Here is a 20,193-nt window from a genome sequence, read left to right on the forward strand (position 1 = left end):
AGTTCCACTGCCTCTAATCACAATGGGGATATTTACAACATTTCTGAAGGTTTTTCTTTTGAGACCTGGACTGGTAAGAGATTTATGTTCTCAGAAATTGCTCCCGAGAACAATGAGACTTTTCTGGACATGTTGAAAACCTTTAACGATAAATTGTTAACAGTGAAAAATGTACAAATGGAGACAGATTATTTAAATGAGTGTATTTTAGTGAGCAGAGTCCCTAAGGGACTCAGCTTTATGAAATATCCTAATAGTTTTGAACCTAATAGCACGTCTCACAAAGATCTGTTAGAATTATTTAACAACTTTGGAGTAGAAATGCTTAAAATTATGGTAAGGAACTATGATGTAATCAAGGAAAGGTTGTTAAATTAAGCGAACAATTTACATAATCATATTACTGCAGACTTGTTATTTAATGTTGAAAAAGTTAAATACATGAATGTGTTTCCAGAAATTGATGGACATTGTAGTAATGTTATTAATAGGAAAGTTAGAAAGCTGCAAAGGGATTTGGTTGACTATAGGGAGGGGGGAGCTTACCCTCCACCAAATAAAATGTTGAACCAGGGTGTTACAGACATGTTTTTGGGGGCTGGAAGTGATACTAATGTGGTTGTTAATGACAGGAAGGGTTCCCCTACCCCTCTTTAGAGGCCCCCCTTTGAGAAGGAGTGAACGGATAGCCCAGAGACAGGGCCAAGTCAACAACAACAGTTACAATTTTTTCAGGGGAGGGAGAGGCAGAGGGAGAGGAAGAGGATGGGACAGGGGGAAAAGCCAACACTGGAACAACAACTACATGAGGGACCAACATTGGGTCAACCGAGAGAGGTTATAGAACATGAAGATAACATTGTAGTTACTCATTCTGGTATACAGAACAGACTAGGTAGTTTCAGCATTTCTAACTATACAGACTTAGCAATTGAAAATAAGCACTTTGAACTATTTACTAAGGGTTTTTAATATGTACCAGCAAGGCCAGTGAGTTTGGTTAGAACTTTGATTGATGTCAAGCTGTTTACAAGGAAATTAAACTTGAATTTATTCTTTAAAGGGATGAAGCATATGAACTCTGGTTTAAGTAGAAAGAGTGTATTTAACCCCCCACCTTACAATTTTTTGAGGAACTGGTAGAGAGAGATGTTAGGAAATTAAATTTGAAGCAGAATACTAAATGTAATTTTAGTGAAATTGAAAAAGACATTGTGCAGACTCTCTCACACAATAGGTGCAGGGTGATGAAAACCAACAAAGGGGGGGGGGGGGTAGTGTTAATGGACTCTATTGACTATGAGGCACATATGTTTGAGATTCTCAGTGATGATACTAAATATGCTATTGCATCAAAAAATGAGATTACTATAGCTTACTCTAAAACGTGAGTATTATTTAAAAGACTACTTGTTGCAGGGCACTTTTGACAAAAGTTTATCTGACTTTTTGCATGTTAGTAGACCACATATTCCCACCTTGTTTGGAATACCCAAAACACATAAAAGTATAGAGAACCTTACTTTTCATCCTGTTGTTGTTGGGGCAGGTTATATTACGGAGCCCTTAGCTTTATATGTTGACCACCATGTCAAGAAATTTTTTAATTCTTTGAAGCATATCTCTAGAGAGTCTTGGGATTTTTTGAAAAATATTACCCCTGACAGGCTCAATAAGGACCTGGAACTAGTTACTATTGATGTGGTGGAATTGTTTCCCAGAATACCACACACTGTTGGTTTGTAATGGTTTCACGAGTTGCTATTAGAAATCGACTATCTGGAACCCCAGCAGGTGAACCTTATATTAGAATTTATGGAGACCATCTTGAGAAATAACTTTATGTTTTTCAATGAGGAATACTATAAACAGGAGAGGGGAGTAGCAATGGGGGCCGCTTGTGCCCCCTTGTATGCAAATTGTGTTTTATACTATTGGGAAAGGAAATTTGTCTTTGAAACGGAGTGGTTTAGTTATACTACATTTTATACCAGGTTCCTGGATGACATTTGTCTTTTTTGACTGGGACCTGGGGATAAGCTTATTCAGTTTCTGAGTTACATTAATAGAGCCACTGAATTTTTAAAGTTTACATACAACTCATCTACACAGACTGTTAACTATTTGGATGTTACCATCTACAAAGATTATGCCAATAACTGCTTCCAATCCAAGATTTTTTGAAAACACACATTTTCAAATTCTTATTTACACTTTGACAGTGGACATCCCTTTTCACAAAAGAAAGGGATAGTCAAGGGGCAGTTAATCAGACCCTCCAGGATGTCTAGTGATGTGGTAAATTTTCAGAAAGAGATAAAATTTGTTAAAGAACTTTTTTACAAATGAGTACCCATGTTGGCTTATAGACAGTTTGATAGAAGAAGTGTTTAGAGACAGGGAGCTGAAATATAAGCCCCTTTTAGGTTTGGATTGTGTGCCATCTACAACCAGTGATCAGATTGCTGGAGATTTTGGCTCAGCTTTTATCCACACGTGTTCAGTATGTCCTCAGACATAGAGAACATTATTAAGAAATACTGGGGAGTGCTTACAATCAATGAAGAGACCAATAAATTTATACCTAAGGAACCTAGATTTATCAGAGGGGTCATGAATCTGAAGGAGATGTTTGAGAGGGGAGATTTTGTTGATTTGAGGATGAACAACAGGAAACCGGGTACACTTAGGTGTGGGTTTTGCAATCAATGCACTCTCATGGCTGACCAGGAGAATATTTATTTGGCAGCAAGGGACTTTTTATTTAAGTCCTTGGGACACTATAACTGTAATAGTACAGGAGTAGTGTATTTGATTACCTGTGAAGTATGTCCCAGTTTTTATATTGGGAAGACAGAGAGGTGCTTAAGGAAGAGGTCATATGCACACTCATATGATATAGTAAGAGAAAAGGAGACTAGTACACCGTTTAAGCATGTTAAAAACTGCAGGAATGCCAAATTCAAGTTCTTTGTTATAGAACAAGTTTTACATGACCCCAGGGGTGGTGCTTGGGAAGCCAGATTAGAATATAGGGAGTTATTCTGGCAGATTAAACTGGATGCAGGCAACCCCCTGGGGTTGAATGATTATATTAGTATTAACAGTGTCCTTAGACTAAAGCTGCTAAATTGTGAAAGATTTTATTAATACAGCATTGTTCAAGGATATATTTTAATTACTGCATTTAATACACAGTGTTAATGTTATTCTGTTTGCCTTGAGCATTAAAGGGTTAACACTGTATTGTTGGGTTCGGAGGGGTTTTAGAATTTGTGTTATTCAGTGATTGGCAGGTTCTGATTGCTGGTTACTTTTAAATACACAGTGACAATCAGGGTTTAATTTAAGGTACTGAATCCAGTTATAACACATTATAGGAAAGTGTTGTCAGTGCAAAGTACAGTACAAACATGTTTTAAGCAGACTGAAATAAGGGTTTGGTGGTGATTATCGAGGGTATATAGACTGCATAATAAATACAGTAGTCTGGGGAAGTGTGTGTATTGAAAAAGGCCACACACATGAATGGTAGGTATAAAAAAAAAAAAAGGGGAAGAGAACAAGAGAAGCATGCTGATGTATGCATACACCAAAGACAAGACAGTTGTAGCATGAACAGTAATCGCATACTTACATAATACAGTATGTACTGCTGATTACACATCCTGTGTGGGTATATTCATATCTTCACACAGTTATTGTATATTATGTGACTGTCACACAAGGTCACATATCAGTGGAGATGACTGGTTGTGATATAAGCACCCTGACATGATCACTGGAGAGGACATTTAGCAAGGGCAGTATATACAATTGGGATTATTTGCATATTGTGAAGATGTGCAAAATGAGTTGCTGGAATATGAATGTAATCTCAGCATAGGTCTCAAACAATCAGGACGCATAGCAACAGACTCATGGACAACAGTAGACAGAAGCACACACATTCATGGCAATATCATAATAATACCAGTATTAATCTGTGTCACTGATAAAATATTTGATTGTGACTTATTATACATGTTCTGCATGAACACACTTGCACAACTGTAATGATTATTCAACAATCTATAAGGGTAATCAAGCACAATTTCCTCAAAAAATGCCACTTTTTAGAGATATTAAGAAAGGCAGTGTTACACCTATAGTTTAAATTATGAGCGTTCATATGATCAACCGATATGGTCAGCACATGAATATTAAGTAGTTAAGTTCATTTGGTTGACAGGTAGTGCATGCAAATTACCTGTTGACATTATGTTGCAAACAGAGCAAGGATTTTCCCTTGTCTGCGCTGTTGTGCAATCTCGGAGTTGTAATATATAAATAGCAGGGGGGTGGGGGGGTGCATGGGGGCACAGCCCACCCCCCCCTGCAAAAACACTAGTGTTAGTTTGCAGGTGTTTTTTGACCATTTAAATTTAGACATTTTTTTTGGTATTTTGAACATTCGGTGTAATGACTTTTGACATTATGAACGTCACCTATGTGAATTTCAACATTTTGATAGTAAATATGTATATATATATATATATATATATATATATATATATATATATATATATATATATTTATAGAGAGAGAGAGAGAGGTACCATAATCCACACTTGCAAGAATGTAACCCATGCCATCAATGTTGTCAGTGAGCTAACACGTATCAGACATGCATCTTGTATAACACCTTGAAGGGAATTCTGCACTGTCAACTGCTAATGGCTATCCATCCAAAAGAATACGTAGTTATGGCCAATAAGATGTGCAGGAGCTCACTGTGGCAAAAGTGATACACTTGAGTAAATCATCCCTGGAAGATGGGTGCTGAGGTACATGCAGAAGTGTGAATTGTACTCAATTATCGGTGCAATGAGGGTTGAGAACAATGAGACTATAATGTCCTTTGATGTGGATGGCCTTCCCATACTCAAGAGTTGTGCTGTGTGCAAGGAATTTGTCACTACTGTGGGCACATGCTGGTGGAAATTCTGATAACTATCTACCTGAGTACACAGGTCACATACCACTTGGTCTGCTCATAGGGGTGTGCTATCTATATTGTAATTAGGTTTATAGGTGTATAGGTTCATATGTGTGTACTAGGCTAATGGCCCTGGAGCCTTTATAAGCCTGGCCCATAGAAGTTCCCTGACATCATGCCACCTGACATTAGTCCCCAGTGTCTCTATCAAGTAGAGCCACTGGAGTGATCCCCATGGTGATCTTTCTATTTCCCATCCACACCTCAAGATTTCTCTAAAAGAGGACCAGTGAAGTGCTCTGCTTGACATTTATGGGAAGTCTATTCCAGAGCATGGACAGTCCCTGGGTTATCAACCTGTCCCTCCAGCATGTTCTGTTGATTGTGGTAATGAGGTTGAGGTCTCTGGAGTGTGTGGTGTGGAGGGATTGGGATTTCTTTAGATGTAGCATTTTTAACAGAGCTGGGGCAGACATGGCTTTGTAAGTCAAACAGAGATTGCCTCTTAGTAGACAATAGGAGACAGAGAATAGCTGGAGCTTTTTGGGTCTGTCCATGTAGGGCATGTGTTTAAGGCCTAGGATCCTCTTTGTGAGGTACTTTTGTGGCCTTTCCAGCTGTTGCATGTGTCTAGTGAGGTACATGCCAAATGGGGCATTATACCCGATGATTGGCCTAATAAGGAAGAGTAGAGAGAGATGATGACCTCTTTCTTCCTGGATACAAAACACTTGATAATGAGATGTGCAACATAGAAGGACTTTCTGACCACAGTGGCAATGTGGTGGTCAAAGGAGAGGTTGCTCTCAATCTGTGTCCCCAGATCTCTTATAACGCCTTCACTGTTCAATGGGCTCCCATCGATGTTGCAATTAGTGGGAACTGAGTTTTTCCCAAAGGGGATGATGACACATTTTTTGACATTAAGCTTAAGGCCATGGTTTTGACACCAGTCATTGGTCTCAGTGAGGCCTTTCAGTAGGATGTCTATGTCACTTGGGTAGTTAATAATGGTTCCTGTGTATTTGCTTTTATAAAGAAATTAATCATTATTTTTGTTCATCTACTGTGTCTCCATTCCCCTGGCAACAATCCTCTGTGTATTTTAATACTTTCTGCATTATACCAATACCATTCTTGGATTCAATGATTGTCCACAATTTGCATTTATCCACAAAGCTGGGTAGACAAAGGATGTGTTAGTTTCTCTTGACTCTTGTCTTGTCTTCCGGCTTTTCCCGGTTAGGGGTCGCCACAGTGGATCACCAGTCCGCTTATGATAGGCAGTGGATTTTTATGGTGTCGAGTTTCCAGCTTGGTGCGCAACCTTCAGAGAAGGCACACACACACTCGCACATTTACCTGTATGTCTTTAATGTTCAGTTGATCGAGAGGAGGACATGCAGACTCCACACAGAAGGCACTCCAGCTGAGAATTGAACCTAATGAGACTTAAATACCGAACAGGAAAGGGCCTAGTACAGACTCCTGAGGTATGGACCTGGTCACTGGACTCAAGCTAGAGGTGACTTCACACACTTCAACATTATATGTCCTGTATGTGATCCATTTGTCTACATATTTGGTGACTTAGAGTCTTTATGCCCAGTTGAGACAATTTGTCTGTAATACCCAAGTGTGGATTTGTGTCAAATGTCTTGGCCAAGTCAAGTTACATGAGATGATAGTCTTTTCTTTATACATGGCCTCGGTGACCTTCTTGAAAACATCAAACAGATTTAAACAACATGATGTAGCCTTAACAAATCAAATATGGGTTTGGTACACAATCACAAGGTTACCTGCGTTCTTTTCATAGGGTCCATGATGATTTGTTGGTTTGCCTCACAGATGAGGAGAGTCAGGGGTATGGGTCTTTAAGTTCCTACATTAGGTGATTGCCACCCCCCACCCATTCAGACAGAAGACTGTTGCTGTACACTCTTTTGCAAGAACATAGGCTGTATGGAGGCTGTGTTTAAGTAGGGATCTAACTGTGTTTGCTAGGTCAGGATTTAAGTCAAGGTATAGGCAACCTGGGATGTTGTCAGGGCCTACTGATATTGTGTTTTTAGCCTTAGAGAGCACACAGATGAGTTGATTTCCTGAGACAATAAACTGACTAATGTTGTATACTCTGGCTGGTGGTCTGTGGCTACAGAGGGGTGACGAGTGAGACAAACTTTCAGTTAGCAGAGTGTATATTTACTCTGGTTGAGTATGGCTGGTCACATTCACAAACAGCTCTTCTCTTAGTTGTGTATTCCCCTTAACATGTCACACTTATTTAAATAAATGATTTATGACATCACCTCCAAATACAGCCTTGGTTATACATCACATGCCACACAGTGGTACTGTTCAAACAGTCACACAACTGTACCAATGTCACGTAATTACATTAATTGCACAACATGTGCCTATATGTGTATTCATGGGAAACCAGTTTGAGTGGCCTGACACCATATAAGGACACATTACAAAAGAGTCAGTTGCGGCTCATGCAGAACAGTTACTGACTCAAATGCTGATAGTCACACAATAGTGTTGGGGACCACTTCGATAATTCTTGGGAATAGCAATACAATTACACAGACTTCCACAAGGTTGCAATTGAATCAAAACATATGACATTTTTGTGTATATCACAGCATTACATGTAGATAAGACAAGGCATATGTGCCCATGTAATCAGTAGCAACTTATATTGATGTATGTCACAGAGTTTTTAATAGTTGGATTGGGGTTCTAGTTGATGACAACAACATTGACATCTGAAATGTTCATAGGGCCATAGGTCATTACTAAGCTAATGGACAACATCATGTAAAATCCTAGACATTTTTATAACATTTAAGGAAAACTCCCTATATTTATATGATGGAAGACAGTAAGACTATGTGCATATGTAGGTATTTGTTTGACTGCATTATATAGTGCCTCTCTCCATATGTGAAATATGCACCATCCCATCGCTGAATTAGCATTCACACATCCAGTAGTCTGGAAATGGCTTGCAGAGGCTCATGGAAGGTCTCTGTTTCATGATATATGAGCATGCATCTTTGACGTGAGGACATCCTCCACTCCTCTGCAGGAAGGATGCCATATGACCAGAGGCGATGTTGGATGCATGGGGCTATGTTAAAGGATTCCCTAAGTGGTAGTGAAATGAAAAGCAATTCAAAAGATCATACAATGACAATAATCTACCACCAATCACACATACAGCAGTATACTGGGTCTGATTTGAACATTACAGCAGTGTAAGTATAGAAGGTAAATTCCATACAGTGTAAAAGTAATACCACCACATATGTCGACTTTAACACTGTCATGTTGCACTTTATGGACTATGACAACATCATTGTATGCTTAAAAGAAAATGTTGGGATGAGTGTCTGACATGGGTGGGGAGTCACATATCAATGTACAATTGTCTCAAAAATATTATTTGAATGGATACACAGTATTTCAGATTAGAACTCCAAACATCTAATTATAGAAGGTGAAGAACACAGTATTTAATGTTATTGCTACAACAGAAGTTTGATATGAATAATGTCAGGTTGCACTTTATACAGGATGACCTCATCAGTGTATGCTACAAGAAGATGTTCAGATGAGTGTCTGACATAGCTGTAGACTCACATGCTGTTCTAAAATTGTCATGATACTGATTTTTGAATGAACACACACACTCCCAAATTTAACACAATAAGACTAGAACCACCTACCAAAGTATCTACTGAACACAGTACTTAAAGCAAGCACCACAACACAAGTCAGGCTTTTGTAGCATGAGACAACATTTTATAGCTGATGACATCAGCAGTGTCTGGTGACAAGAAGATGTCAGCAGGAGTGTCTGCCATGCTGTTCTAAAATGGTCTCTTGAATGTGAAGTAACTGAACACAAACACACACTTATATACATTCATGCTTACAGGTTAATTGTATTGAGACTCGAACACCTACCTAACTTCATACAGAACACAGTACTTAACACAAGTGCTACAACATAAGTCTGGCTTTTATAATGTCAGACAGCACTTTCTAGCTGATGACATCAGCAGTGTCTTGGGAGAAGAAGATGGTAGTAGCAACATCTCACATGATGTTCTAAAATGGCCTCCCAAATGTGAATTACTTGGACACAAACATACTCACAAGTTGACCACAGTGAGACCAGACCCTGTACATAACTATCTATAGAACACAGTATTTAACCCAAGTGCCACATCACAAGTCTGTTTTTTATGGTGTCAGACAACACTTTATAGCTGATGACATTGCAGTGTATGTTTGTGAGAAGAAGATGGTAGTAACAGTGTCTCACATACTGTTCTAAAATGGTCTTTCGGCTATGAATTAGCTGAACACAAACACACACATGTTGACCGAAGTAAGACTAGAATCATTATTTAACTATCTAAAGGCCACAGTATTTAATGTAAGAGCCACACAAGTCTGACTGTTACACTACTACCGGACTGTTTGTAGTGGGTGACATCATCATTGTTGGATGTTTGAGAGAAGAGTTTGGGAGGCCTATATGAAACAGATGTGTAGGCATATATGACTATTAAAATATTTGCTCTTCATGAGACTGGATTGGTGACAGTAGGATAAAGACTTACACTCAGCTGACTGCACACACACCAGTTGACTGCAGTGAGACTAGAACCCTTACCTAACCAATTATATCAGCTCAAGAACTCAGTACTTAGGCAACCACAATGGCACAAGCTGGATGGTTGCACTGCTGCTGGAGAATTTATATTGGATAACATCATTACTGGGATGATGGGAGGCCTGTATGACATGGATGTGTGACTGTCAAAATATTTTCTCTCCATGGGATTGGATTGCTGACAGTAGGATTTTATGACTACACACACACACACACACACACACACACACACACACACACACACACACACACACACACACACACACACCACCTGACTGTAGTGAGATTAGAATCCCTATATAACTATTTACACCAGCTAGAGAACACAGTACTTGACACAGTGCCACAGCGCAAGTCTTACCTTCATACTGCTGCTGGAAAATTTATAGTGGATGACTTCATCACTGAATATCAGTGAGAAGATGTTGAGAGGCATGTATGAAATGTCTGGGTGTGCATGTATGACTGTCAAAACATTAGTTCTTCATCAGACTGGATTGATAATAGTATGATACAGACTGATGTCCCTCTGACTATGCACACAGACTTACTCATAAATAGAGACACACATATAATGGGGCTACTGTGGTAATGTAACCCCTGTGTATGCATTTTGTTCCCATCCACAGAACATAGTAGTTAATGATTGCACCATCCCTGAAGTATGTTTTTGCCTTGTCATAGTGGCCTTTATAGATGATGCCATCATCGATATATGATGTAGTAACTTATCTTGTTATGAGAGTGGTGTGCAAAGTGTGGATTTTATATTTCCTATTGTGTTTACAATGTGCAAGTAGACTTTAAAAGACAGCCTCTCAAACTAGATCCAAAAACTGTTAGGAATGCATATAGCAGAACTGAGACATATGCAGCCATTCCTCAGTATGTTGTGTAAATTACTCAGTTATTGTCACATACGGGCACATGCATATTTTGTGCTCAGCATGGATGCAACTGTGTATGTACATACATTCATATTTGTGAAGAATTTACGTCCACATGAATGCATATGTAAGAAAATCTTAATGTGCATTGTCACTATAAAGGTTTAGATGATGTAACAATGCAGGTATACTATTAATTTCTGTAGTGTAGTTGACATTTGGGAACTACTGCTGACATACCCATTTCAAGTGCATTGGTTCAGGGCACACATGAGTCTTTGTAAATATGTGTTCAGTCAGTAACAATTGTCTTCCCTTTGGCTGTGTTTTTACATAGATTTTAATGGGATGAAGAGTAACAGGGCAGTAAACATATTAATTCATGCCAATTAACTCTGTCCATAGTGCCTGCCAAGCAGCTGGTTTGCACAATCGATGGGAAAGTTTTTGCATATGCGAGATTCACATTTAATGACTACTACTTAAACTTGAGAAGTACTTATGCATATGGGCTAGGGTAGAAATAGGTGAGTGATACTATGGTGTTCATAATGTAGTTTATATTCCAAGTGTTGTGTCATAAATTTTATGACATTAAGGACTATTAGTACTAGTGTCCCTGTCTGCGCATCATTAAGCAACAAACAAACATGGTTCTCTGCTTTATTGAGAAAATAATACTAGTTGTATTGGTTTGCGTTCCTCTGCACAAACACTCTAAGTGGGGAGGCATGGCAGTCAACACTTTTAACAGTACTGAGTGCAATAAAAACACCTGCTGCATAGCTGTCTCTGTGGCATCAGATGTAATAGGAGTGAGATCTTATTTTGAATACAGATGATACAGGATTCAACTCCAGCTCAATCTAATTTTTTAACCTATGTATTCATGAGTTAATTAAAGAATTACATGTAATAAGTTATGCAACTGTGTTAGGGAATAACTACACTAAAGTAATGCATAAAACTGAACACTAATCAATTGATTTATGTCAACACTACACACATGGATTTGTAGATTTATACATTCATCAGTCTAAATAAATTTTACAGGAAATATTTAAACATCAGTCTGAATAGATTTTTTTTAGGAAATGCTTAATATGACTGCCTTTATTCTACTTTAACTGTGTGATTCCTTAGCACAGTGGGTTTAAGTGACATTGCTCAGCAATAACCAGACTATGCCATAGGACATGAAGAGCCATTCAGCATTACTTGGCGTTAGTGCATGATACCAAATTCTGCGCAAATGCAGAAGACTGAAAGTAAATGGCTTTATTAGGGGGTTATTTCTCTCATGTGTGTGGTGTGTTATTCTACTGTTTGACCAGATTAAAGGTGTGAAAATGGAGTAGATAGGAAAGCAATGAAATATGGGGCAAGCAGGGGGAATAACAAAGGGAAAGCAATATAGGAGTGTGCAGGAGGGAATTAGAAAATAACTATAGCTATCCACTTCTTCAACAGTGTAAAATGAACATGGATAGAATATTGGATGAATTTGGACTGTCACATCAACAAAGATGGGTGACAACAATACAGTAATGTTGTATAACAAGTTGGACCAAATCAAGTGTCTCAAGAAGACATGCATGAAGTGAAGAGCTATGTATGGGATTATTTTTTTTTGGGGGGGGGCAGGTCCCATTTTTTTAATTTTATTTCGGTAAGAGAGGAATGTTAAGTATGGGACATAGGTATGTCAGGGTCAGGTAAGTAGAGTAGGTGAGGATGTGGGTGCACATAAACAAAACAAACAAGACAGAGAAAGGGATGGTGAGGGACACAAAAGGTTGGTGGACACCATGATTAGAAATTGGGAGGGGACATCAGTTTCTCTTGCCCATCAAGCATGGGGACATTGAGAATCTATTCCTCACCCTCAGAACTGTCATCACTGTCCCCTTCCTCAGCTTGCTGTTGGAGTGCTTGATGCTTTCTTTTCTTTCCCCAAGCATTCCGATGGGCATCCTCTCCATCCCACTGAGGTGTGCACCAATGGTACTTTCCATGACTTCGAGCACCATGACTGACATCTCCTGGCAGATGTCAAAATCACCACCTCCTCCAATACTCCCAGAAGGTTCCACTGTACCAGCTGCCAGGGTAATGCTACCTAACGTTGAAGGCACAGGTAGTGCAAGGACTATAGAGGCAGTAGTACCAGGTTGGGTCCCAGATGTACTGGTTGTCACTGTGGCAACCATTGGAGGGGTGACAGGCTGAACCGCAGTAGTTGGCCTACTTCCCTGTGCTGGAAAACATTTTTTCAGTTGTCAGAAACTGATGACATCAGAACATTGTGACCACACATGTAAAAATAAAAAAAGAGAGATATGGGGTGAGGTAAGAGAGAAAAAAAGAAAAACATAACTAGAACCATCATATGTCACATACAATAAATTATTACGATATAAATATAAGTTTACTTTAAAAGTAATCATACTTTTAAAAAACTATAAACTAGCACTGATAATTGTTCCAAGTAATCCTTACAATATGCATATATTGCACATATGCTTTTTCATATAATACAGATTAATTAAAAGCATGGCATTTATACCAATTTTGTTGAAATTATTATGTAATATTTTTTAATTATTTTATGATATATTGGTTACCCGTGGGATATGAACCCTCAACATCTTAATAAACTATAACAATTGACTCCTAAAATTGCCTTGAGCTACAGAATACAGCATGCATGCATGATTTTACAGTTAAGATATGCATAGCTAATTTGCTACTAATGTATAGAAAAGCAATACTTTTACTAAAGTAATAATTGTTTTGTGCTGCATACATACCCCTTGCTTCTCTTAGTCTTTACAAACATTCACTGCATTTCATGGGTGGCTGTAAAAGAAAAAGTAGAGAAGAAGAGAAGAGAATTATGCATATCAGTCTTGGCTATATCCAGCTTTCTATATAATTTAAAGTATCTTTATCTGTATACTTATACAACTGTGGGATGTCACTAATCCTAATCCCATCCAGCCACCAGTGGAGTTGTTCCTGCTTATGCCTTTTCAGGAAGTTGTAATGGTACCTGCATTGCTTCCCAGAGTATGGAATGCCAGTCTCACTGGAAACAGCCTTGGCAAGACTATTCCAAGCCTCTGATTTATACTGAGACCCGATATAGTCCCCCGCCAATAGTCTATGGTTGTGGCACTTTACAAGGAGTCCAATGAATATTCTTGACTACTTTACACCCCATCTTTAAGCCCTAAATTGAGTGCCTTCCTTTCTAGCTCCTGCCACATCCACACTGGTCAAACAGCAACATTTTAAAGGTTTTCCCACCAATTTGAGATATCTCATTTTACAGCTAGTGCAAAACCCCACACAATCATGTCAACTGCATTTGCACAATGTTAAGCAGAGAGCAACAGTGCCAGAGAAGAAGGCATTTTATGACATATGAAGGGTAATGTGACAGTTGGCATTAGTTTATGGGTTAGATGCTGTTGTACCTGTTAGCTGATTTAACTTTTCAGACATGCATTGGGATACACGTTTTATGACCTGACATAATTTTTGTGTGGCTTTATACACTGATAAAAGTAATTTGCACAATGTGGTATTCAAACCTATGCAAAATAGACAAAGCATATTCTTCCACGTGGGTGTTTTTCATCCTTGCCACAGAAGAAGTACTTGTCAGATATGCTCATTAATAATATAGACACATGAACAGAAGAAGTATTTAACCATGTATGTGTGTGACCTGGCAAGGTCCTGGTTTATACATTCATGTGTATGTAACTATCACTGAAGTATGAATTCCATCCCAAGGCAGAAAGTGCAGAAAAAATAATTATCTTTATACCCTCAGTCACACATATAATTCATATGATCTCCAGAGGTATACATAGTTATTGTTATTTATAATTATCTTTAGATTGTTCTTTTAATTTTTAAAAGTTAGTAGATGAGCATTAACAAAATTTGTAGTTTGCTAGATTAGAACCCTAAATCACCTGTATCATGGGCATTAATTTATATGAGCTGCCACAGGGGAGGCTGAACAGCAGGTGCATTTTTTACTGTAATTACTGTGCACAGTGCTTACTGCAAATGAGAACTTGTTTTGTATATAAACACATTAAAGATTTGAGTGGTTAACCATGTATGTGTGTGACATGAAAGTTCATAAAATCAATGATTAATTGTGGAACTACAATTATTATATAGATATCCACAGCTGGACATGTAATATATATGATATCATGTGTATGCTCAATGCACCTGTTATACATGGTTATTTGTGCATGTAATTAGTTTTCTATTGTGAATTTTTTATATAAATTAAAGTGGAACATCATTGATACATCTTTTGAGTTTGCTGGATTAGAACCTCTGACTCATCTATATTGTAGCCCTTAACTTACACTTGCTGCCATTGGGATAGCTAGGGAGCAGCTGTATATTTTCACTTTCATTACTGTGTATGTGTGCTGACCCCCAGCACAACACTGTTTAGCATTTTTGTGTGATGGATAGCAGAAGATGCAACAATGTATCTGTTTGGAAATTAACAATGTCTGCCTATTGTTTGTAGGTGTTCTGGACCTGCAGGCACTGTGGAAGTGCACTGATCACTTTACAACACCATTTAACATGTTTCCACAATGGAAATCAAAAGATGCAACAATGTATCTTTTAGAAATTGACAGTATCTGCCTATTGTCTGCTGGTGTTCTGGACCTGTAGTCATTGTGGATGCATGCTCACTGCCATGTAATACTGCTTAGTGTATTTGCACAATGGAAGGCAAAAGATGCAACAATGTTTCATTTTGGAAAATGGCAATGCCTGCTTGTTGTCTAGGCCATTACGCCATGTTTATAAGGAGGTGAGCAACACACAAACAAGATTAGTGAAGCTCAACATGCATTATTATTATTGTAAAAAATGTCTATTAGTTTTCATCACTAAAAGATAAATGTGGAACTTGAGCCTTGATCTACATATATTATGCTCTGGGTGATTCATTGCATTTAACAGGTGTGCTACACACACACACTTGATTGACAGTTTTACTTTATGCTGTCTTTATCATAGAAGCAACTTCCATTAATTTTAATTTAGCCATTTCACCATATTTGTGCTAAGCCACTCAGTGAGCAAATAATAATAATATTTAAAAAAAAATAAAAGTAAAAAAAAAGAAACATAAATAATATTGCAAAATCCATTTTAATGCACCTTACATATTTTTGCATAACTCTGGATTTGAACTGTCATACTAATAGACCTACAAAACACAGTAAAGGTGTCTTATTCCTCTTTGCCACAGACAACTCTTTTGCAAAAATGCAAATCCTTGTGCATACAAGCAAGACCCATTTCCTCCATAGTATTAACAAGACATATACACATGTACACTCTCAGTTGTTTGTACATGTTGCTTACATATTTAGTGCAATTAGTGATCACACAACTATTTATGAGTATTGTTTGCATCAATGTAGCTCTGTCTTCTCTTTGTATTGTGTCCATTTTTCGCTTATCTGTGCTGTACTCTAAAACATGCAGTCCATTTTGTACTGTTGTCCTTTACTGTTGTCCTTAAATGTATGATAAGATTACATGATAGTATAAACTGGTTCAGCAAAGGCAGGAGAGTTTAGCTGTTAGTTTACAAAAATGAGAAATGTGTGCTGTTCACTTCCATTTAAAAGCTTGTTACAAATACCTCAGCACTCTGTAAGTGTATCCTGGGTGATACCCCCACTGCAGGTAAGGTAGTCTGGATTGCTGTTGTGTCTTCATTCTCCCTCCCACTAATCATTCATAGTTGTAATCCATTAGCAAGAAACACAGAGGAAGTGCCTACACTATGTTTACACTTGTTACATGAAGTCAAACGTTTGTTATTCAGCATTTATAATGCGTTCACATCTCAGTTGCATCTTCACAGTGCTCAGAGGCCTGAATCTACACCATAAAAAGGTAACCATGAAGCTAGGGAACTTGACAGTGAGGAGACTTGTGCATTGGGAGAAAACAGAAGATTGCTATTCATTCTGATTTATCTGCACAGAAGGATTTTGATCTTGCTAAGGTATGATTGTATTTTCAAGTACATGCTAGATTTTTTAACACGTTACAAAGAAAATGTATATATATATATATATATATATATATATATATATATATATTTGCATTAGAAAGTGAAACGTTTGCCTTCTTATAGGTCACTCTTGGTATAGGCACTTTTGGCAGGCATCTACTTTCTGAGATAGATAGCCTTTATTAACTTTCATCACAAGTGTTATCATTAAAATTGGTTTTCTTACAGTCTTCTATGTTATTTCTGGGAAATGTATTATATTGTCAATGACATGGGACAGTTATGCTTCTATGATTGCCCATAGACACCTCCAGGGGAGTGCTGGGCACAGTGAGAGATGAGTGGCAATCATACAAAATAAAATTTTCTGTTGTATATGTGTACACATTTTGTGAGAATTGTGTTGAAAGCATTTATAACAATTGAATTATGTGACATTCCTTGGTTTGTACAAACTGCCATTTGCCTTTTGTTTGGGGGTGGGAGTTCAAGTATCTTTTGTGTATTGCCACAATAGAAGTTGTGTTTTGAGGTTTACTCTTGAAAATTGTGTAGTCATTCTGTTATATGTGTTTGTGATGCTTTTTGAAAACTGTGCTGCTTTCCTACAGGTTTTTGTAATGTGTGTATCTTTGATGCATGAGGCCTATTATTTGATAGAGGATACACCTATTGATATTAGTCAGTGCTGTCACATATTGATGTCATTGCTGTAAAAATCATCAACCTTCTACTTAATTACATTAGTAAGCAACAGTATGCAAGGATCTGACATTTCCTATTCCAGGTTCAACACTTACCTTGATAGTTCAGCAGTTGCAAGTATTTGGGACTATCTGTGTAATGCTAGCAGTACACAGCCATTACATGGGTAAATAAAGGTTGTGAGCATTGCCTACTATCAATGTTACTGTATGTATGTATTTATGTATGTGCATAGGATGAAGGTTTTACCCCTTAGGTGGTGAGTATGTGTGTCTCTTGGTCCGGGTGAGGGCATATTGTACAGCACATGTGCTATCCATTGTCTCTTGACCATGGTGAGAGCATATTGTGCACAATTATGTTTACCTGTGCCCATAGCAGCTGGTGGTTCCCCCTCTGACTCATCTGTGTGGCTGTGGTGACCTTGCCAGTGGTGGTGGGATGTGTGTTCCTTCCCCTTGGTGTTTCTACTGCAGCTGTTTTCAAAGAATAATATTCTGAAGAATGGCACAGATAGTGAACATTGTGGCACAAGTACAGGGATTGTATTGCAAGGCTCCTCAATTTATCTAAACACTGGAACTGTGCCTTCAGCAGCGCAAACATGTGCTCTATGATATTTCTTGTTTGAGTGTGTGCCTCATTACAGTTTTCTTTATTGGATGGGTGTGCATTTTGGATGAGTGTTATCAGCTATGGGTCAAGTACATAACCACTTGTTCCCACACTCATATTTCAGCAGTAATGCATTACTTGTATCTTTTATTTTCATTATCAGGCTACTTCAGTGTAAGTCAGTCACCTGAGGCAACCTGAACCAATAGAAATATCTCCTCACTGCTTCATACTGTAGCACCATCATTCACTTTTTACTGATGATTCTGCCTTCTGCAGAATTCAAGAAAAACAGTAATGTGGCGCAATTGCCTTATTTGCAGTGCTGGACTCTTTTAAAAGCTGTCTCACAAAAAGAGTAAGCTGAATGATTTTTTTCTTTAAAGTGCTCCTCAAAATGTCTCAGAACTCCAAACATGCCATGGAGTTCCAATTTCAGTAACCGAAGCACTAAAGCGAAATTTATCGATTTGTAAACTAAAAAAAGTACATAAAATGCATTTTGATTTTTTTTGTTATTGTTGTTGGGGGAGGGTTTTGCAGCCCAGCAGCAAGTTGCACAAGCTGCTGCTGCATATAAATGAAAATAGAATGTATTCATTTAAAAAAAGTGCATGTGACAAGGCATTTTGGTTAAAGTAAGCTAGCAGTAATAACAGTATCTGCTCTAATGTCTTTGCTAGTAATCTGGGTTTCATTAAGATAATGTCACTCCCTAGAGGGACTAGTTCTAAACATGTGAAGAATGACCCTGTTTATACTTTCTTCATTCTGGTTCTGGTTCTTCTAATCATGGTAGCACCTATTAAGGCATGAGGCTGCATTCCAAGCTGGTTTGATAAGGAGACCAAAACCATGGTCTATCTTCCTGTTTTTCACAAATATTTGTATTGATTTTTTTTTAAATAAGATATGTTTCCATATCCTCATCATATAAGCATACAATATGTACAAGTTAACAACAAATTAGTATCAACAAACCTTCTTTAACAACAAAACCAACTATTTACATGGGTGTATAGATTAGCAAGTATTACTTATATTTATAATCAAGATTGATTTCTTAAGTCATTACAGTCATTTTTCTCTAGTATTTCAATCACTTTCTGCCATGAGTTGTAATAATATGTTATCCTTTCTGTTCTTCGTCTGATGGTGGTTAATTCCATTTGGGATACATTTAACACAATGTTTCTGTATTCTTTAAATGTAGGAGAAGTTTCACTTTTCCAATTTGTTGTAATGGTCCTGTATGCTATGGCTAATGAAGTCCACAAGAGTTAAAACTTAGGTTTAGGAGCACATTGTGGTACAGGTGCATTGAATAAAATTAATGATTTGGACAGTAGAAATGTATCATTAAAAACTGCTTGCAAGAAGTAATTGACTTTATCCCAAAATGATTTTAACAGTTGACAATCATAAAACATGTTTCCAATCTGCTTTTGTTTTTACTTTGCACCTTCAACATCCAATATCTTGTTTGAACATTAATTCCATTGTATGTGGTGTTATATAGGGTCTGTGAATAAATTTCCATATAAATAGCTTCCATTGTAATGATAAAGTTGTTTGCTTTTAGAAAGCAAGTATTATTTTTTTAGAATCATCATTAAGGACTTGATTATTAATTGTTTTATAGTAATCCCAGAAGTTTTCCTTATTATATAGTTTTGTTTGTTTTTTTAAGTATTTTATAAATATTTGATAAGTGGCCCTTTCCTTGAACAGATTGAATTTTTAAGAAATCATATGCTCTATAAAGTTTGGAACTTTTTGTTTAATTATTAACTGCATTATTTCTAATCTATTTATAATATAATGTTTTAAGTCCTGAATTACCAGCCACAAAATACTAAGTTAAATTTACTTTTTATTTGTTCCATTGTTAGAACTTTCCCAGATTCTAACAGTTGATGCCAATAGATTAGTTCATTCTTTCTGAGAATTGTAATTGTGTCTATATCAAATGTGTTAATATTGTTCTGCGTACAAGCAATAGGGTATAGCAAGAATGTCCAAGCTATGTCAGGATATTTATTCAAGAGGTGTTCGTACATATTTAATATGTATGTTATAAATTTAAACTTTATATGTTTGTGTTAATTTTCTGCTATATGTTCTCTAATCATCCAGAGAAAATTATTTGATACTATTTCTGTACAATGTGAAGACAACTTAAAACCAGATTTTAGCCATATTCTTTCTAGCAATTGCTTCCACCTGGCTGAAT

Source organism: Protopterus annectens, chromosome 16.part0 (genome assembly GCF_019279795.1).
Source record: "Protopterus annectens isolate FY-2018-M chromosome 16.part0, PAN1.0, whole genome shotgun sequence".
NCBI classification, from domain to species: Eukaryota; Metazoa; Chordata; order Ceratodontiformes; family Protopteridae; genus Protopterus; species Protopterus annectens.